This window comes from Aulostomus chinensis, chromosome 20 (genome assembly GCF_037954235.1).
Source record: "Aulostomus chinensis isolate RoL2024-O1b breed Wild chromosome 20, RoL_Achi_v1.0, whole genome shotgun sequence".
Classification (NCBI taxonomy): domain Eukaryota; kingdom Metazoa; phylum Chordata; class Actinopteri; order Syngnathiformes; family Aulostomidae; genus Aulostomus; species Aulostomus chinensis.
The window spans coordinates 18119244-18141852 of NC_141339.1; the positions used below are offsets into that span (position 1 = coordinate 18119244).

The 22609-nt window shown below is 42.0% G+C and overlaps 1 long non-coding RNA gene across 2 annotated transcripts in view; it reads left to right on the plus strand.

Moving 5' to 3' along the window:
• Positions 1–22600, plus strand: part of LOC147243103 (uncharacterized) — a 67336-nt gene extending 44736 nt beyond the window's left edge. Inside the window, exons 2-3 of one of the 2 annotated variants that reach the window (XR_015110647.1) lie at positions 4898–4981; positions 21750–22600. This is a non-coding gene — a long non-coding RNA (uncharacterized LOC147243103). The remainder of the gene's footprint in view (positions 1–4897; positions 4982–21749) is intronic. The other variant, XR_015110648.1, reaches the window with a different exon arrangement.
• The last annotated feature ends 9 nt before the right edge of the window (positions 22601–22609 follow it).

Genomic DNA, 22609 nt, shown 5'->3' on the forward strand with positions numbered 1-22609 from the left:
TGAGATGGATTCATGATGATTTATGCTTCTCACCCATAACTGATCCAATGTGTAGAATCTGTTCCTATATTGGCACCCTTTACAAATCACTTCATTTAAGCACCTCTATTTAGTGGTGACGCCCTCTGCTGGGCGATCTGGCCACTGCAGGAACTCCCAGGGTTGCGTCTACGTGATGCACAATGACAGATTGATAGACAGAGAGGAAGTGGAGAGAGCAGACGAGTATGTAGTGACATAAGTTTGCAGCTATGTGTCTGATATGTTAGACCTGCCTGCTGCAACTCATACCTTACAGTATAAATGGAAAAATAAAAGACTTTACGGCGTGGAGAGGTGTGATGGAGTAGCAGAGAGACAGATGAGCAAGAGACAAGGAGGCAGAAGGTCTGGGCTGTCGTGTAACTCGAGCAGGTCAGAGAGGAACTCCCTGGCTAAATCCCCATCTGTAGTTTAATTGAAGAATAACACTTGGGTTCATTAACGGTGTCACCAAGTTCCTGTTTCTGCTGACTCGGTGCGTGTGTGTGTTTTTCTGTCTCTGGTGGGCACGATGGCAGTGGGTCTCAGTTTGTGCTGACTACATACATACGTAAACACACACTTTAATGAAATGTTCCTTTCCTAAAAGTACAATAAACAGCCTCCCCTGCATCAATTGACGCACATTTGTTAAACTATAATTCTGCGCTGGACGTTACCTCACACTGATTCCTGGACACGCCATCTATGAGGAAATGAATGCAGGAAGTGGAATTTGAAGCTGTGTAGCCACAGCTGGAAAACCAACCAAATAGGAACTGTTCCAGGAACCCACAGCATCATCATGGCAATCCTATTTCGTTTTAATAATGGTCAGTTGGAGGGACCTGTGGATGTCCGTGTGCACAATCACTAAGTGTTACTTGTCTTACCCATTCTCCTTTGTAAAAAAAAAAAAAGAAAAAAGCCTTTTTTCCCTGATATGACAAAATCTCCTTACATTTAACACTAGAAAGCGCTCAGGAAGAGTGTAGGTCCACAGACAAGTACAGAACGTGAACATTCCATCATTAATAAATACAGTATATGCCTTGAAAATTGGACTAAGATAGAGGCCATTATATCAATTATGGGTCTTCTAATTCGAGCAAAATGACTTCCAGAGGCCAAAATCTTTTTACAGCTATGAGTTGTATCCCTCTGATGCCGTAGAAGTGTCTTCAGGACCCAGGATCTACAAATTTTGCCTCAAAAAGTTCATTCCTTGTCGAACCAAATGTCACACCAAATTTCATCAAAACCCACCTGTTAGTTGCCGAGATGTCCTACAAACACACAAACTCATGCCAGTGACCACGTTAGCTCCTTTATGGAGGCAACAAGATGAATCATTCCTCACGTAGCATCTCAGTCAGTCAAAGGAGTCTTACAGTTGAAACAGATTTTGCATATTTGAATCTTCTTCTTTGATTTAGTAGAAGCAAAAACACCATTGCGATGGGTTTTATTTGCTTGTAATAAGAAAAAGTGAAAGACTGGAACGTATCACTAGATCACCTCACATGCACTTGTATCAATTCCGCCTTCCGAAATTTACTCTGATCATGAATTCACACTTACGCTAAGATCAAGACAGATCTCTATCACCACAGCAATACCTTCTTTATCTGTTGGAAGGCCATTCACTCCAGCAGTGGAACCCTAACAATTAACTCTTTATTTAAATGTATTTTCTGCATAAAAATAAATGATATGAACAAAATTGAATTTCTTGAAACGGGATCGTATCTTAAGCGCCTTTATGAAACTGAGATGCTTCTTGTTAGGCATTCTCTCTCCCTCTCAAACTCATGATCACTTTGCCTCATGGCGCTTAATCTATCAATGAATAATTTTCCTCTATGGAACAGCAGGGAGTGTGAAAGCACGCATGGATGAAAGTCACATTGTTTAAATACTGTAACAGAGGCATTTCATAACTAAAAGCTCAATGGCTGACTGCCACGCACTTTTATCACTTGGCACCAAAACACAGATTCTTCCTCCTTCCCACTGTATAAACTCCCTTTTAAGCAGCGAGGCTTTCACTCTTGGTGTTCCTGAGAGTGTAAGCTGCTGGCAGGCTAGTGGAAAGGACTGATACGTACATGCTGCCTCTGACCCGGTTATCAGAGTAGACCTCTTCACCTATCTTACATAAATTATTCATAAGTTGACCTTCACAGCTTGCCCCGATAATGTGTCGCGATAACATTCAATGTTAAACACCATGTGACCAAACTGCATGTGTACACATTTAAACATGATCTTAAAAAATGAGGTGTGTTACCTCATTCAGGTGTGTCGGTTTGGTTGCTTTGGGGCTCAAGCCTGAAACATGCCGGTGATACGCGCCATGTTTTACGTCAGCAGCGCGTGGTGGGTTTTTTTAAGCAATCACGCTGGCTTCATTTGTTCTGGCCGCCACTCAGCACAAACTGAGGGTCTGCCATGTTAAATGCCTGGAGGACCACGTCATCACGCCGTGAGGAAGGAAAAGTAGATAGAAACATAACAGGGTCTTCGCCTGAAGGACCTTCAGGCTCAGGCCCTAAAAATAAAGGTGCATCTCTATATTGTAGAACATAGTGAACGTAACTGCTCCAGTTGTTGCAGTGAATAATGACTGACCGTCGCTACTCTCACAGGCGTTACAGGGGAGATGTATGTGGCTACGTTTACATGCTCAGTAATATTCCAGTATTATTCCCAAAAATGACTATTGAGAATTTGATCAGGGCCATGGAAATATGCCAGTTCCAAGCGCTCAGCATTATGACAAACGTCCTGTTCCCCGTTTATGGTCAGTTGCTTAAATGCGCTAGCTGAACGCTACCGAAGTCTTGTTAATCATTTAACGTGTCAAAAAGATGCAAGAAAACAGACATGCATCTGACTTCACGTCCTTTTCTTCCATGATGGCACATTAGGAGAAATTAAAACTGTGAAATCCGATAGTCAGGCAGTAGGCGGTTGTCTGGGTAGAGCTGTTGGTTAGCCAGATGCAGATGCATGTAGTTGTCTTCAGAGCAGCAGAGCGGGTAGCACAACAACCAGGACATCTAGGAAGGGTCAAGTGGGGAGAAAAATGGGGGTGGAAAAAAAAAACTACCTGATAAACTAAGGTTAGGGAAACAACAGCAAACGTTATTCCTGCCCTTTGTCGGTCTGACGAACATAGCAATTGGGAACACGCATGGCTGCACGTAAACCGGATTGTATGTAAAATCATTCCCACACTTCAGTCAGGCTATTGTTACTTTGTTGCACAAGGGGGGAAAAGTAGTTAATCACTGAGTGCATGTAAACGTAGCCACTGTCTACGTGCAGATGTGGAGCATCTTTTGTTTCAACTGCCAGGAATGAGGAAATTAGAAATTCATGTGAGAATGACTTTCTTTTAGATGTCTCAGAGGTGTTGCAGATATTACATGACCAGCAACAATTTCCCGACAAAGTCTCTTTCCTTTCTCACACACACACAAAAGAGAGCTAGATAGAGAATCCTTTTCTCGGAACAAAAGCACCTCTCTTTGTTTTTGCTACCATTTGCCAAACATCATTCCATCCCTCACATAAAATGTCTTATGGCCATTTGGACTTGATGCGGCACAGATGACTTCACTCACTTGTGATAGTAGTTGTATAAATCATTGGCCAATCAATTCTGCGACTGTTGACCCTGCCCAGCTGTAAGGAGTGTGCTGCACACAGGCAGGGCATTTCCACCCGACCTCCAATGTCCTTCCCACCTCCTCCTCCAGCCTACTCTCTTATTAGGACGAGTAGATAAGTTGGAGCTTTTAGACCAAGTGAGAGCCAAAGTTCAAGTACTTAAACAAGCAAGAAAAATGTTTTCCCTTCTTTTACTCTTGTGTATTACTCCTTTATTGTAGTGAGCAGCACACCCCCCCCCCCCCAACCCCACCACCATCACTTTTCTTCCTCTCCTCTTGTCAGTTCATCTGCCTCGGTCAGTTCCAGTAAGTGAGTTGGTTTTTGTGTACTCTCAGTCAAGCAGTTCAAAGGGTTCATAAGCTCATTTGGTCAGCCAGGAAGAAAAATTAAAGGAGAGCAAGAGCGAGCAGAGACTATAACAAACTTTAAGCCGACCAAAGGCTAGCCCTGTCAACATTGATCATATTTCAATATGTTGGGACTAGTACTTGCAGCCTCCTTAAAGGCATGTTCTCATCCCCAAATTTATTTATCACCTTAGTAACCAGCTCTTTCACCCAGTCTGCACTTTTCAGTCCTCACGTAATCTCTGTAAAAAGACACGAGTGGCGAATCTGCAGGCAAGGTTTCAGCACAGAAAGCACTCTAGTTTCCATTTGTTGTTTAAATACGGTAGATAACATTGATCAATCATGTTTGAGCAGGCTTTGGTCCCGTGCAGGTAAAAAGCCTGTGCGGAGAGTAAAAGAATGAGCAGCAGAATGTACTGGCTGCAGTCTCGCAAACCATCTGCCATTGTTTGATGGGTATTTAGCTTTGTAGTTTAACTCCATAAATAATTTAGATTCAAAATGTTTTTGTCATAGATGTCAAACTCAGTTCTCATGTCTGAAAGTTCCTAATTTGACCTTAAACCATAACTGGCAAACAGAAGAGGAAGTTTAGGCCCAGAAATCTACTGGATACCAGAAGCTGTGGAACTTTTCCCCCAGAGGCTATTAAGAGGCTCCAAGATTGGTCCCCATGTGAAAAAATTGATCTGTATCTGTTTAAATCACTGTTCCTTGTTGGAGAGAAGGCAAATCTGAGGGCGGACACAGATGTTACATTACTGCTCTTAGACAGGGTGGTATTTGTGAAATATTTGAGTGTTTGGCTCTGTCAATTCATGTTTTTTTGTTTTGTTTTTTCTCCTCAGATCACACAAGAATCCATCTTGCCAGGCTTCAAGCCATGCCCGGTCCCAACCACGTTTCCTCTGACCAATCAGCATTCAAGTAAGGTGTGACAACGCCCCATGCTGTCTATTTTTCCAAGGATGACTTCTCAGGTGTATCATATTAGCTCTGCATGGTCTGAACTGACTGCTTGGGGAAATATCTGACTATATACTTGCTAATACTTCACTATTCACAAAATGGTTGTGAACTTTATTTGCCTGCAATCACAGCTTTTTAGCTTGTCTCAGCTGTAAGACTGAGGAAAGCAATTAATATCCAGTCTAGAAAACCAAAAATGGCTGAAAGACACCAAAACTACAGCAAAGAGTCATGTGGCATTTGTCTCTCTGGTAGCAGGATTATGTATAAACTTTGAGGCTGATTTACACCAAACTTGTTTGAGGGGTCTTGCATGGGATGAGGAATGTCTCACTAAATTTTTGGTCAGATTAGTCATATCATCACCTGGTGACAACAGGAAACAGCTTTTTAAAAATGTTTTTATATATATACTTTGATGTTACCAAGCCTGTGGGAAGACCAGATCCATATCAGAATTCCACGGAAATGCCTGGAGATCTTGTAGATCTGAACAAAGAGGCCAATTTTGATATTTCACCATAGAACACAACTGGTCACGTCAGATCGAGTCACAGCTTCGCACATTTGATGAGTGCGCTCTACTTCGCCGTGAATTCTGCAAGTAAAAGATTTCACAGCCATTTTCCCAACATGGATATGAAAATATCAAGGTTTAAGGGTGACGGAAAGTTTGCTCTCGATCATGAAAATAATTTTGACGGTTGGAAGGACACAGGAAGAAAACCTTGGTCAGTGTTTGCTGAGTCAAGGAAGACTTATCTCATTGTTTAAAAAAAAACCTTTAACTCCATCCAAGACGCTCACATAGACTAAATAGTACCCAGTAAAGTACAATTCCCCAGTGTAAATAGTTAGTCGAATCTTATCCAGTCCTAAAAGCCAAGCATTTAACTGAATGGTGTTTGTTGTAGTTGTTTTTAGAGCATTCATCACTTGGTTGAACATCTCCCAGCTGTGTTTGAGAAGTCTTAGTTAAAGTCGCTTTCCATACACACACATGCAAACACAAATCGGTCTTATCTGTGTGTTTGTTCCATTGTGTGCCTGTCACAACTCTCCCATCCTGGCGACCACACAAGCATCATCACAAACACAAACACACAATCAGAATGCTCCTCTCCTCTGAAAAACTGACCTGTGACCTGCGGTTTTAACCTCGGGTTAATTGCCGAGATGTTGAGATAAATGCCAGCTGAATTAACAGCCAAATTTACCCGTGCTTCTTTAAAACTCTTTGGCATTGAATCCGCTTCCCACCAAAGAAAAAGTCCCCATTAAAACCGTTGGCAGTGTTTGCTGTGGATTAGCCAGAGTAGTCACTATTTCTGGAGAAAGTCTGGTATTTTCTAGCCACACTAGCTGTGTCTTTAGGAATGGCAGTGATGACTTCTCACGGCTTTAGAACAGACTGAAATACCTCAGCAACAAATGGGGTTTCCATCTCCTTTTTTATGCGTTTACTCGTTTTTGAAACAGGCTAATACCACCTTAAGTGAGTGTAAAAATATTCTGTTTATCCGAATTTTCCATCAACTTTTCCTGTTGCGATAATTCCAAATCACGTTGCATCACATGCTGTCTCATGTTGGCTGGGACTGGTAAGTAGGCAGCCTCCTGGTGGGACGATTATCTTCACGTCCCCATCCTCTGTCCGTTCTAGTGGTTCTGTCCTGTCGAAGATCAGCAGAAATACGCTGACGCCAAGGCAGAGAGAGCAATGTTCCGATTGAAAGTAAATGAATAAAAGACAGGAGGAATGAAAAGCTGGAAATTTGAGGACGACGATGATGATGTTGCAGAATTGTTGAAGTTATATAACATCACGGAAAATCCTGCAAGCTTTTGGCGTGCTAACATTAGCAGTCCGTCCGCACCAAATGAAGAGAGAAAGAAAGATGAGCGGCAGCAGAATGTTGGTTCAGGTGGTCCAGTCTAGACCCAAAAAAAGCCTGCATTCATTCCCACTCTGACTGGTGGATGAGCTTCAAACGAAGCTGGCGCAGTTCTCTCATGTGCACTTTTTTAAACTAATTTTTTTGGATGCCTCTCAGGTAGTAATGTTACCTAAGACTGATACCTGTCTGATGCTGAAAGTGCGTGAAGATGTAGCCTATTGCAAGGCATGTCCTCGGTGAACTAATTCCACAAGTATTTACTCCAAAGACATCAAAAGAGCCCTACCCATGAAATGCAATGCAGTCTAAATTTGCATCATGAATTTCTCAATTCATAAAGTGGCTCTGTAAACTTCAGTGTTATGATGCCACACCTAAAGCACTTTGAAAGTCTGTTGTTGACTCAACCAGCTGCGGGATTGATGTGTGGTGTAGATCGGTGTATGTTGTCGAAACATGTTTATAGTGCTTTCCGTTGTGATTTCAATAGGTGTGTCTCTTGCTTTGCTATGTGAGCTGGAATTCCACTTGATCAAAAGCATGGAAATTAACCAGCAAGGTAAAAGAGGCAGGTAGAGTACACCTCCTGCCGCCACTCACACTGGGGTGATAGCTGTTCGGCGCATTCCTTGGTAAAAGCATTTCACTTTCCCATTCACTTCTCTCCCAAACCCCAGTCCTGAGGGCTTAAGATAATTTTATTTACAGAGTGACAGAAAAGGTGCTAATTTGTATGTACATTCTCAAGAACACTTTTCAGCCTATTGTATTTCAGACAGAAGCCAGAGGCTCATATGCCACCATTCATGTGCTCAGAAAGATGCATTAAGATATCATGACACCACCCCTCTATCTCTCTCTCTTTCTTTCTTTCTTTCTTTCTTTTTCTTTCGCTCTCTATCTCGCTCTCTTTCTTTCTCTCTCTGTCCCTCTCTCCCTCTCCCAGCAAGAGGTTCAGCCCTAAACCCTAATCATAGCATGAGACATCCTGCCGTTAGGATGCCGTTTTACCAGAAAGCAGCCTGCAATTAACAATGAACATGTCATCACACAATTAGTGTGCCAGTCCCTCGCGTACTGCCATGTGTCCATTTGTTTAGACAGTGACATCAGGGAGAACATATGACTTCTTTCATGCAGGTTCATGAGGGTGAAAGTGCAAGTCATGCGTCATCCTCAGCAAGTTTGTTGGTGTTTTGAAGTAACTTTCAACCTGATTGATGAGAGCGGGTAGCAGTTACTTTCACTGGTGTTGTGGCTTTCTGGTCATGGGAGGATTCTAACATGGAAAAGCACAAGTACGCACACAAACATACAAAGGGAGTTAAGGCCATTTTAAAAGGGCTGTCCTCTCAGCAGGCTTGGGCATGCTTTATTAAGCAGTTAGCTTAACTTTCAACTTTGCCTTGAATAAAATTTCACTTTGAAATAACAAAACAGGAACGTTATTTTGAGCAGCTTCATTATGTGTGGCAAAGTTCCATAAAACATTTTATGGGAAAAGGAAATGGAGTTCCAGATAAGATGAGGAAAAACATAGTTTATTGCTGACAAATGTATCAGCTATGCCACTATTTGTCTTGATAGACGTAAGTAGGAATTCCCCCTCAAAAACAAAAATTACTGGCAGAGACAGGAAGTGGAAAAAGGATTTTTATCTGATACATTTTAACTGGAAAAGAGCCCACATCCTTATTTTTCTTACGCAAAAAAGGTGACCTCACTTCTGGAGGTTTGTGGAGGGGTTATGGTGATGATTTAATTTTCGACATATATCATAAACCTTTCATCCAGAAGTCTTCTGTCCCTCTATGGATCACAAGTCTGACCCTGCGATCTTTGGGTTTGGGAGTAATGGACCAACCCAGGGTGGATCACTGATGAGAAAGTCATGAAGCTGGGAAACTGGAAGCATCAGCAGTTTGATATTAACCAAAGTTATTGTTCAAAATCACAACCAAGCCGGTCTGCAGGAATATTTTCCCTTTACTACGCAATCAGTATTCTTAGCAACAGAAAAGATCATTTCCCAAAAGACACTTGACCATTGTTGACTTCTGTAATCCAATTAAAAGTTGATTTCATTTACTGAAATCTAATCATTTCCCCAGAGTGGAGTGAGTAATAGAGATAATTTACTGGCTAATTTTTTTTTTGTGGAAAGAACAGATTATAATACCCAAATCCTGGCAGGGAAAGACTCAACTTTAAGAATATAAAAACAAAATATAATTAAAAGTTAAAGGATGTAACATCAACCTAAAACTGAAGTCAACCATTCACAATCACTAACTGCTAATTTTTGGTACAATTGACGAATGTGGACCCCGCTTGCGAATAATAATTGTGTATTACATAATTTACAAAAAAAGATGTACAAATGTTTATGAAGAGCAAGTTAAAATGTGAATGCATGTTCCAATCCATGGACAAATACCAAACAATTACATCACATTTGCAACACCTAAATCGTTAATCATATTTTATGGACATATTTTGGATGTTTAAAGATCTTTTTAGGTTTTTCTATCATTCCAAAAGCTTCCTGTGTATAAACAAATCAAACAGTGTTTGTTGGATTCTTTCTTTTCTCTTCATTTTGTTTATGATATGAGTTGCAAAATTTATGCACAAAGGTACTCATTTGGAAAAATACCAAAAATTTCAAATCATGTGAGATTGTAACCCTAATTGGTTGAATTTTTCTCCAGACAGCTGGTATTTGTGGTCACTCGATGAAGACTGCATGTGACGTATGTCATGGTGGAAACACTTGGAGTAAAAATGGTTCTTTTAGTTGCACAAGCTTTTTTTTTTTTTTTTTTTTGCTGTCGTTACAGTGGCATCTTTTATTTGTTGACAAAGTGCTGTCTGTAAGTTAGTCCATGAAATGTTATGACCTGTAGCAACCAAATTATGTGTCTGATATCCCAGTTAGGAGTCACTAGAGCTGCATGATCCCTCACATGGCTCCCACTCGCACACAACCACTGGAAAAGCCTGCATTACCCAAAACCCAAGTCTCTGCAGTGGGTGATTACTTTTATTTTTGTACCTCTTGGATCTCCTCAGGAGTTTTAGTCTTCTTTACTGGCATGAGTCACTATTGTTCTCTCTTTCTGGCACATTGTTGTTCTTATATATACTGACATCTTTCCTACGGTCAGGACACTGCAGGTTAAGGTCAGCTTGTTGAAAATCTGAAAACTGATGGAAACGTTTACGTTGAAAGTCTATTGACAAAGTGCTGGAAAATGGTGATAATGAAAAACATTTCAGAAACAGATTTTTTGAAAACATGTTTCTTATAGAAGTCAGTATGTGTTGGCCTGTGGCCTTCAAAGGTCATCACCCAGGACGTTTAGTATCGCCAGAGTTTGGAGGGATTGCTCAAGGCTGCTTTGGTGGAAGAGATACCTGCTGAGAGAGGAAACTAAAGAAATATGATCAGGACTCACAGCTATTCTTCAGGTATATACCCTGAGAACCGGACACATAGACAGAAATATTGTTCTGTTTTGGCTTTTACAACCTTTTGATGCAGAAGTGTGGAGTCTCGGAGTGGCCATGGAGGAAAAAATAGACGTATGGATAGAAGGCCTTTTGACACGCTGGCTCATCAGTGTATTTTAATGGCAATGGCTGAAACGCTCCGGGTTCATCCGCATTGCATAACTTGCATGTAGTGATGATCACCAGTAATTAATTGGAGCAGCTCCACTGATCACGTTGGTCACGTGAGAAAAACTGTCCCTCAGGCATGTGAAGTAACAGAAACGCCATAGAGCCAGCTCTGTTTGAGCTGTGGCAGAACAAACGGAGCCAGTGTTGCAGCTGACAAATTCTATGGTGTCACGATATCAGCAATTACAGATCTCTGCCTATCAAAGGCTGGGGATTCCTAAATGTCAGAGAGTTGCAAGAACAGCAGTTGGTACAGCTGGTCACAAACTGAATGAAACAAATGATGAATAGGTTTCTGCACAAGCAGCAACCATCTTTTGAAGGAGGGTAGAAGTACCGCGCTCGTGTTGCCAGCATGACAGTGTTAACAGGTACACGACTTCTGCATGTCACCACTTCAACTTGTATATCCGCCCTAAAGACGTCAGATTGGTTCTGACACTCAGGTTTTTCTTAAAATTCCTTTTAGAATAATTAATTCCATTTATTTTTTTCCAACGAAACCCGAGGAGTTGTCCTCAGTCTCTAAGAGCGAGGCATCATCCTCCAGGAAATGAATGTAAGTCAGCGTAACTTACTTTGTTTGGTTGGCAAAGTTCCAACATCATGGAAAAATAAATGAATGTTCAACATGAAACTCAACCCTTAAAATGCCCTCGACAAATAAAAAGAACAAACCTTCAAACACATTCAAGAGAGAATGAATTGACATTGATGTGATATCATACGCATACAGTTTGCCCGGAGTATGTGTGATTGAAAGCAGAGTGTATCCTCTTTCAGGTGGTTAAACGTCCTTGTCTTTGTTAGCATTTGTCAGCTGTGACTGAATCCACAGCCTGGTAGTGAAACCAAACACCCACTCCAGGAGTGAAACCCTTCCCAAAAGTCCTGGTTCATTTCTTTACGAGGTGCAGTGTCACCATAGGTGGGCTTGCACGCTACGGTGTCTGCAAAACCTGACACTGAACATGCCAAATGAGTCCTCACCACTTAAATTTACTCAAAGAAATTAAGAGGCTGTTTTTTTCCCCAGAAGTTTTAATAGTGTAGATGTAAATCAAAGAGAGAGGAAAGAGTGAAAGTGGACCAGACAAAGCTGACCTCTGCACTTGAGAGAGGGTTATTTATGAGAACAAGGTGAGAGGTCAAGTTGAGGTTATGGGGAGGTTGATTTCTGATGTTGACATGAAACTTTGACGTATGAGGTAAAACTGCCGTATGCTTATAAGTGAAGTTTGCACTCTTTCAGAAAACTGGTTTCCTGAATGCATTTTTTGACTGGATTTTTAAGTCTTTCATTCTCTTTAGATCTTCCATTCATTTCGTACACCAGTTCTCTCACTCTATCCCCTTTTTAAATCACAGTTGTCCTGCCAGACATTAAACCATATACGAACTTGTGTACTCTGTCTCCCCCCTTGTCATTTGTTGGCTGTAAAGCTGAGCGAGTCGCTAACTGTCTTATCTGATGTGTATATTGGCCGTCTCTGGTTTGCTCAGGCTGAGTTTTAATGAGGACCAAGACACTCTCTCCGGCTCTGTGTGGTCTTTTTGCAGCGTTTACGATATAACTGTGCACTCTATAAACCTCTGGAGGCCGTATGATCAGCTGGGTGAAGCACCTGGTTAGACAGTTGGGGGAGTGGATGCTAACAGGTTTGCGCTAAAATTCATGTCACATAAAAGCAGAACTCATTAGAGTGTGTCCTAGTCTGGCTATTGTGGACAATGTGAAAAGCTAAAGCTATCTTATGATTCTGAAGCATTCGAATGAACCTGAACGTGTGACAAACACACATTTGATGAAAAGGAAGCATTTCCAAACTGGAGAGTCCTCTAGGAGACACGAGCAAAGACTCATGGGCGTCAAATGCATCCACACACTGAGCATGTTTGTCCGTATTTACTTACTTTATTAAAGAAATACTTCCTGCTAAAAGCCTTTTTTTGCACTCCAAGTACTCACAAATAGGCATTTTGAGTTCACAATGTATGCATTGTATTATTCTTGAGTATATGTCCAGATACTCAAGACATGGATTATTTAGAGGCCGGATTTTTAGACAGTTTAGCTGTTGTTAGTAGCGGGACTTTGTTAGCTCTGAGCTAAATATACGTGGTTGTCTCCTCCTGCACTCTGGAGTCACCAAGAAGTGATGTAACGGTGAAACAAAACCACATCATCTGCAGCTCAAGACACCCAGTTGTGAATACATGAAAGACAAAAATACTACAACTTAATTTTTTTTTTTAATCCGAGATTGCTGTTTAATTTCTGAGATTACACTCACATCTTTTATGCATCAGTATGTGTTTAAGGATTGAACTCTGGCCATTTCAGTGGTTTTGGCATTTCCACTGTGACAATGTCAAAGGTAATTGAAAAATACAAACAATAGTTCCAGTAAGTGTATCAACATCTCCTGGTGAGAAGTTGCAACATCTCCAAACCCTTGCTGTTGTCCGTATGGTGCAAAGTCCAGTCATAGTTCAGAGGAATTGGTCACTGAAACTGACGATGGCTCATGTCCAAGCAGCTTTTGGAGCAAATCCAATGGTCAGTCAGTAATAATGTTTGAAAACAAAATACATTTCCACGAAAGTAGGACGTCTTCCATTGTTGAAGTAAAAAAATATGTTTTTCCTCTCGGAGCATAGGTCTAAAAACTTCCCATACAGTCACGATATACTAAGAAGCGCTGAATATCTGATTTACAACCCTGTTAAATATATTCTTACATTTGGCTGGTGGGAAAATATAGTGTAATAAAATAACTACAGGCCTGAATGAAATGTGTTTTGGTTGAATATCAGGCCAATGACGTGTACAGGATAATGGTTGGCCGCGATGAAAACATTCATATGATTAACTGTCCTAACACAAAAATTTATTGCGACACATTTGAAATGAAATGAAGCATTAAGTTGTGGATCCAAGGGAGTGTAGAAGCATGCTCTCCCAAAGGGAAATGTTGAGAAACCCTCAAGTGGTGCTTTGCTATGATGAGGTAAACAAGTGAACAAGTTGAGCTTAATGTTCATACACCACTTACTGATACACCTATGTAAGTTAAACTTTCCCCAAATGTAAAAGTATATACTATAAATTACAATTTCTCACTTTAAGAAAATAAATTGTCACTAGCAGTCCATCTTTATCACATTGCAAAGTTCAAAATTAATGCATAATGTGGAAATTAACATCTTTTATGTCTTCAAATTAAACTCAGATGTTTAAAACAACAAGAAATGACTGTCATTGAAAGTGTTAGCCAAGAACACACTCAAGTAGATCAGCAAGGAACACGTAAGTCCTGAACAGAAAACTTTTACTGCCCAAGAATAAAACACAATGTACACCAATAAAAACATAATAAGAGGTTTAAGACTAACTCCCTCTGGCCATGGTGATCTCTGCTTGGTATCAGGTTAGCAAGAAACATTCCACGTCTTCTCCTAGATAGTGTACTTTCTTGCAGAGGTGTGAAACACTGAGCACTCAAACCATCCAATCTCAGTGAATTCTTTATTGAATTCCTTTTTTTGAAACAGTCCATTACACTATTACTTATCCACTAATATCCATGATGGTTTACAAAGCTGTCACTGGCCTGGCACTACATTACTTTTTCAAACAAGCTTGTCAGCGATGAGCCAGGCAGGTCCCTGGGGTCCTCAGGCACTGACCTTTTACAGACTCCAAGAGCTGAAGCTGGCAGCATTGTGGTTTTATGTCCTCACATTTGTTCTTTTAAAAGCAGGCTTAAAACCTGCAGGTGGTTAGTTGTAACTTTAATAGGCTAATGTCAGCTGTGTGCTACCCTGCAAGCTCTGAGCAGCTCACGTTAACCCCTGCTGTCCATTAGCGAGCTAATATGTATGAACACGATTTAATATTTTTTAATCACTCAATTTAATCAAATTCCTTGTTTGTTTTTTTCCATATACTGCAGACTCCAAATAACCTCCAGATATTTGTATTAGACTAGAAATACAGGACCCACCTCCTTTTATCACCTCTTAGATTTTAAATGAATATCTTGTTCAACTCGTGGGGATTACTTACTTTCTTTCTTTTCTTTTTGTTGTTGCTGTTTAAAGAGAAAATAATTGGAGTTTAGCACTTTAAAAACCACCGACCCTCTTGAGCCTCTCTTTCCAATGCCACTTTTCCAGTTGAAGCTTGGAGTTCACGCCGCCGTGGTCGAAGGCTAAACCTTCAGCTTCTTTGAAGATGACCCACATTCAACACATGGCTGAGGACACAGCAGGAGAGAGAACCACCGTGTGACCCTGCAGTACTCTGACCTGCCGATGACCCTCTGTTGTAGTGAGCAGAGAACACCATCGACCAAAACACTGACCACCAAACAAAATGGGAGCGCCATCCACAACAGCGTTACCAAACTAAGACAGAACATGTGGTTCGGTTTGGAAATCTTCATCATCTATGACTTTACCCCTCTCTTAGCAAGAACACTTTACCAAAACCTCCTCTGGCTCCATCATATCCACCAACACTAGTTCAAACTCTGTCTGCTTATTATGATTAGATCTTCCTGTTTGGAGGCGAAAAAAGAAACATCGTTTGGCCAGGTAAACACCGTGGGATGATAAAACGGCCACCTTCCACCTCAAATATGCCAGGAAGCCACCAGCGGTTAGGTTCATACCTGAACACAACCAAATCAACAGGCTGCCGGGGCGGCTTGATGGATGCCTGTTTTCCTCCAGTGAGGTACTTTAGCACACGAGGACGGTAACTCTCCCACCTCCAGCACACGCACACACTTACAAGACCACATCATTTCTTAACATCATGATAAACATCAGCGGTAACTCACTCTCCTCTTGACCCCTTGAGTGTAATTATACAAGTGTGTGTGAAATCCCAGGACGGCAACATTTTCCTGTTTCAAAAAAAAAAAAAAAAAAGCACACCACAACCACCACACAGAGCCCTTGTACCACAACAGCAACACGGCAACCCAAAAATGGACCTGATCGTTTCCTTTGCTTGCCTGTAGCAAGATAAATGGAAGTTTTCTGAATTTGCATGCCATTGCTTGTGCGTCGGTTATCTTGTAATTAAAGATTGAATTTATCCAAAAATGAAGAAACAGTAGTTTGTTAAGTATTCTGGATTCTTCAGTGAATCATAGCGAATGTAACAAATATGTGCTACAAATGTTTAAATTTTCACTGATCAGAGAGCAGTGTCTAGAAGTTGCTCCTCTTTCTCAGAATTAATGGTTGCTGTGTACGTCTGGGTCGACATTTTTCTCATCATCATCATCATCATCATCCAAATATGTCGGGGAGGGTCTGTGAACGCCCTTCAAAGTTGTGTCCATGTTCATGAAGAGAACTCCCCAATCTACTCCACCACCTCAACTCTTGATCCCACATCGCTGTCCAGTTGGTGACAAACCCGGCTGTCGGCGTCTCACGAGAAGATGAAGACAATGGTCAATCTTCGCAACAACCTATGTGTAACCTGCATTGTTGAAGTGCTACAGTTTCATTCAGCAGATGCTTTTGTCCAAAGCAACGTACAACACAAGCAAGAATTTAGACTGGAGGGAAAAACCTTAGTAAATACGACAAAGTGCTTCAAGTTGGATTGGCCGCTGGTGCTGCCATCTAGTGGCAGATGAAGTCCATCCATCCAACCATCCATCCAACCATCCATCCATCCATCCATCCATTTTCTACCACTTATCCTATTAAGGGTGGGGGGTGGGGGGCTGGAGCCTATCCCAGCAGCCTTCGGGCGAGAGGCGGGGTTCACCCTGGACGGGTCACCAGTCCATCACAGGGCCAACACATAGAGACAGACAACCATTCACACTCACAGTCACACCTACAGTCAATTTAGAGTATCAATCAGCCTCATCCCCTCTCGATGTCTTTGGATTGTGGGAGAAAGCTGGAGCACTTGGAGAGAAGGCAGACGAAGTGCCAGTTTTTTTTTTAATATAATTTAACCACAACCAATAATTCAACATCAACAATATCTTTCAACATTCAACACATTCAATATTTATTCACATTGTCAGTGCTAAGTATTCACTAAGAGCCGGATCTTAAACCTACTGACTCGTTCTACCCCTGAGGACAAAGAGGAGACGGGTCAGATTTAAGTGCCTAGGTGTTCCCTGAACAGTTGAGTCTTCAAATGTCTCTTAAAAGTAGAAAGGGACTCTGCGGGTAGTATGGAGTTGGGTAGTTCATTCCACCATGGAACAACAGAGAAGAAGAGTCTAGAGATTTAGAGCCATGCTGGGCTAGGAGCACCAACCGTCTGTCACAGGCAGAGCGTAGCAGACGAGATGGAGCATATACCTGGATGAGGGATTCCAGGTAGGCAGGAGCTGTTCTTGTCACTGTTTTGTAAGCCAGAGGAAGTGCTGTGAATTTGATTCTCCCTGCCACTGGAAGCCGGTGAGGAGACGTTAACAGCGGGGTGATGTTCAGTTTTGGGCAAGTTAAAGACCAGACGTGCTGCTGCACTCTGGATCATCTGTAGAGGTTCAAATGTACACACAGGGAGGCCTGCTAGGAGAGAGAGTTGCAGTAGTCGATGCGTGAAGTCACAAGGGCCTGCACCAGAAGCTGTGTGGCTTGTTTGTATCAGGTAGGGTCTGATCCTCCTGGTGTTATAGAGGGCATATCGACAAGACCTAGCGATCAAGGCCACATGTACCTTAAAGATCCGCTTGTCATCACTCATGACACCCAGATTTCTGGCAGACTTTGTGGATATGAGTTGATTTGAATTGAGCAGAACACTGATCTGTGGTTGGACGGAGGGACACGCCGGAAAGACAGTGAGCTCAGTTCTGTCCAGCACTGACACTGAACGGTGCCACATTATGGGACATGGGAGGCTAAAAACGGGAGATTTTCTCACATTGCTCTCTGTTTTCCTTGTTCAGCTAAAACAGCAAGCTCTTCCTTTGGTTGACCTGTCCTCTTTCTAAATGCTGATGCTTCTTCTTGATTTTTTTAGAGCATTTCATAAACAACATTGTGGTACACTACTACCCCCAGCTGGAACAGAGTGTAAATTAAACTGCTCATGTGTAGAATGTCACTCCAACGTGGTTTCTGTGTCGTCGGCTTAACTTCCACTTATTAAATAGTTTAGTTTAATCCTATTTTACGCTACAGTCGTGTTTGGGAGGAGTGAGGGAAACCGCATCTGTAAACAGCCTGAGAGGCAAAACTCTCATAAAGCTTAGTCCAAAAAAATCTCTTTGAAATAGTTTTGAGATAAAGATCCACAAGAAGGCACAAAGTTTATCAGTGAAAATTATTTCAAAATATAATTTATTCATGTTACAAATTAGAGAAATATATAGCAGAAAGAGACTAAGTATGTTCTGCACATATCTTTCCAAAGTCCTGACAGGTAACTCAAACCTCGGAGGGGCTCGATGGTTTATTCTGCCAAAGTTTTCAAGATTTATTTACACAGAAGTGTCACTCCGACCATGACGGGGGAATAAAAATAACATGAGGTGAGAGGAGGAGGAAGTGAACAAATCACACAGACCAAAAAAAAATAGGTACACAAGTGCGTGTGTGTGTGTGTGTGTGTGCGTGTGTGTGTGTGTGCGTGTGTGTGTGTGTGTGTGTGCGTGTGTGTGTGTGTGCGTGTGTGTGTGTGTGTGTGTGTGTGTGTGCGTGTGTGTGTGTGTGTGTGCGTGTGTGTGTGTTGGGGGTGGGGGTGGTTGTGCTTGCCTGCACCTCTAAACAGGCCCGCTGGGGCCCGGCAGGGATGTGAGGAATAGTTATTCACAAGACTGCACTTTTTGTCACCTGGAGAAAGACTGCATGCCAGAACACGTTTGTGATGTAGACAGATTACAGGCCTGACAACATTGAGAGCAAATGGCCTAAGTGTGTTTGTGTGTGTGTGTGTGTGTGTGTGTGTGTGTGTGTGTGTGTGTGTGTGTGTGTGTGTGTGTGTGTGTGATTTGTGCATGCACAAGGTGCAGTGGGCCTCAGGAGACAGATTTTTCCATTTGATTAGTTTTCTTTCTCAGGCTCCCCTTCCCCTGCAGTTTAAAGTAAAATACTGAGTCATTAAGAAGTCTAGTCCATTTGTTACTTTGCGATATTTCACTCACAGTACCTATCAATCAGGCTGAATTCTGCCATTTGTAGTTATATACTTCAACATTTGCTCACGTCTCATGAGGTCCTCTACAAAACAAATCTTTGTTGCGGTGAACAAAGACACAACAGACACGTCACGATCGGAGGAGCTTCGTGCTCAAATATTCCACTATTTTGTAGGAATGTATTTGAAGCTCTTGTGTTTATGCACCATGTTTAATGGGTCATCTGACCGGGGAAGTCTTCAGCAAAGTCTTCAGAACTATGGAAGTTATTATTTCTGCACATAAACAGATGGCAACAAAAGCCTTATTCTAAAAGGCGGTAAGTCTCTGGTTTGTTGAGTTTGTGCAAATGCCAGCAGCAATAATGTTAAGATGACGGGCAACCAAACAAAAAGTCAACCAGAAAGGCCTTTTATCCAGCGTTGACATCTCTTGCCGGCCCTGTCCGTCTCTCCCACTTTGCTAGTTCAGTAAAAGTCAATATTGACCCTCAGTCAGGGGGCATGGTCTCAGATCTAATGTAATTTACTGCAGTAAAATCCAGAGTTGTAAGGGAGCGAGGCCAACCCCCCTCCATCGTGCACATTTGAGGGTCAGTGTGGTGTATGATGATGTTATGTTTTAATGGAAAGGGCATGAAGGGAGGGTGAGGAAGGGGTGTTTCTAGGGGGACGAGAAGAAGGCTCGGGGAGGATGCGATGTGGAGAGGCCTGGAGGAGGTGTTTAAGGCTGTGGCCAGTAGGTGAGAGCGTTTAGTGACAAAAGAATGGCAAAGAGCTTGAGAGGGCAGTGAAGGGGAAGAAAGAGGGGAGATGGGAGGGGTGAGAGGGGATTCAGGGTGGCGGTGAAGGCTACTGAAGCTCGGCAGGAGTTTGGGAACCAGTGAACCTTGCACTACCCCCCACCCACCCTCTTCTCATCCCCCTCTCCATCAATGTGAGGAAAGCCTCCTGGTGTGCTGGCAATACGTTTCCCATGAGCTTTAACATGCGGCCCATTAACCCTTCTCTGTAACGTCCTGCACTGTTTTTATTCTGTCTTCTGTGGAATCTTTATAGAAAACAAATAATATTTTGCCGAGCACGGAATAACATTTTAGTGACTACGAGTGGAATCTAGATAAAACCATCGAGGAGGTGGGAGGAGGAGGGCGATGGTCAGTGTGATGCTGGTCAGTTTGATAGATTGCCGTGAAACAGATACGGCCCCTAGAGGGTGAATTGTGTAACCATATAACTTCCTCAGTAGATAAAGTTGGAAAATGTCAGCGCGCCATTTTTTTCATCTGACATATTGTTTTCCTTGGCTTTTGTCATTGTGTTATCACCACCATTAGAATGATTCAGGGGTGAACTAGCAGTAGACCAGAGGATGTATACCATCTCTTCATATTCATAAATCGTTCACACATACAGAAGTCCGTCAGCTTGCAAAACGAAGGTTCATCTTGAAATATATAAACGTTTCTCTGCCACCTGCATCTCTCCCTCTCTTTCTCTCTCGCTTTCTTTTTCTCCAATCGAGGCGGACGGTCGTCGAGGCAGAAGGCCGCTCTCCTACAGTCTGATCTGAGGTTTATTGATCCAGATAATTATTGTTAATCCTCTTGTTATAGCTTGTTAACCAAAAGAGCCTTAGGGAATTGACTTTTTAACCAAGACTAGAGTACAAAAAACAGTTTTGCCAGGTGGTTTGTAGCAGATCTGACTCATTCATATGTCAGAGTGAATCTTCTGAGACAGAACCACATACTGATTATTTCTTGAGACAGAAAGTAAAAGGTTAATTAAAAAGTAAAAGATAATTTGGTGATGAGCATGAGTCACGTAGTAAAATGGTATGTAGTGAACAGCACGTCGTGAACAGTGTGTAGTGAATGGCACGTAGGAAATGGCACGTAGCGGATGCAAAACCCAACAGTAAGTAGTATAACGTGTGTGTTCCTGTAAGAGGCAGTGATGTGATTTAATGGAAAACCCCTGTCACACACACCCAAAACCTGAAGTCAGACAGTTGAGCTAATCCTGCAGAGTATCAAAGAAAATCCAGACTCCTGAGAGAGATAGAGGGAGTGACTGCAGAACAAAGACAGTCTGATGAGTGAGAGAGGTCAGGAAATAGATGGAGGGGTTCAAAGCTGGAGGAGAGAGAAAAGGCAAGGATGGAGACAGAGAAAAGGAGAGAGGGAGGGTCTGGAAGAGAGTTAAGAGAGTTCAAGTGTAAAATTAAGAGAGTAAAACCCTTTGTAATCTGCTGCTTCCCCAGTGACCGACCACTGGTTAGCCCTTGTTCACTGGATCCCTTAAATAATACTGCAGGAACCAGTTAAGATTTATGGAGGGATTTTCATGCTCTTAAATATCCTTTTAGTCCAATATTTTCCGAATGATGCGCCAGAATAAGAAGGTAACAGCTGCGCTTGTAAGTGCATTATGCTAATATGCCAAAGTAACACCTGGAATTATTCTGTTCTTGGCTGGCACATTTTTCTTTTTCTTGAGTGCAAAAATACTCTGATTCACACCGGTGCTTTCTTCAGTTTCTGCAATCACTCACACACACACACACGTATACACACACACAGGCACACACACATGTATCCACTGCACAATAAGGAGGCCAATCTGGAGTGTGTTTTGTCTGAGTGGCCCCAAAGCCCGGAGCTGGCCTGCCTTATCAGCCTCCTCTTGTCCCGTTGCCCCTGGCGACACATCCCACCAGCACCCCATTAAAGAGATCAAAGCTGACGAAGGTGGATGAAGCTCTCTCTCTGGGTGTCTGTTTCTCTTACTCACGTGTTTATACCTGACCTGCTTCTCTCTCTGCATGTTGTCGGAGTCTCTAGTCATTAAACACTCTTCCTTCCTTCCTAAACTGTCTTGGATAATCATACAGGAGACACTGTGTGGAGAGATTAGGATACATAGCAATGAAATAAGGCCTCCCACGCTGTCAGCTTTATGTTTTCACAGATTAGAAAAGGAATCAGGGATATTTTCCTCCTGTTTTCTCTTCAGCACAGAGGTGACGAACCTGTCAGCGCTTCCCTGATGTGTCAGTACTTCGAAGACATCAAGGGCACCATCAAGCCACGCTGACGGTGCAGCGAGCAGCCTGAATCTGGGGATGACTGGCTGGTCACCGTACATCATCAAGGATGGAAAAGTCTTATTTTGGTGAGCTGTTTGATCATTTACCATTAACACCGATGTCACCCCAGCATCTTGAGTTTTTTTAAACTAAATGTTGGAGTCAGAAATGAAATGTATACTTAATCATTGGAATAATCTATTACAAAACTAACACACTTACAGTCATGTCATGTTTTTAGCTGTAAATTTAAAATGTAATGCATGAAAGTTTTTTTTGCAGTACTACTGAAGTAAGAACTGTTACCAGCTAAAATGAATTATGGTGATGAGAGCCAGAGCTACTTCGCTACCGGAAAAAATATCTCTGAAGTATTTCCTGTTGCTGTGCTGGCGGCAACACCTGAGTTGTACATTTGCAACATTAATTTAAATGTCAAGTAAAGGACGGAAACAAGACAGTCCAGTGGAGTTTTTCATTTAGCAAAAGCAACAAAATTGATTTTCTCCAACAAAAGTGATGTAACTTGTAAATTTACTCAGTAACATTGTGCTTTAACTAATATTTTTTATAGATAATATGTTGGAAGCAACATTCTACTCTGCTGAATATATTTGTTTGCTGCCATATGAGTTCAACTTTAACTTCAAGTTTTTAGTGGGCAATAAACCAGCGGCGCCTCTGTAGACTTGAGATTCCTCACAGTTATTACCATTTTCACAGTTATTTTCAAGTATCCAGTATTGTACTAACGTACCATACATAAAAAAAACAGCAAATGCCAGGG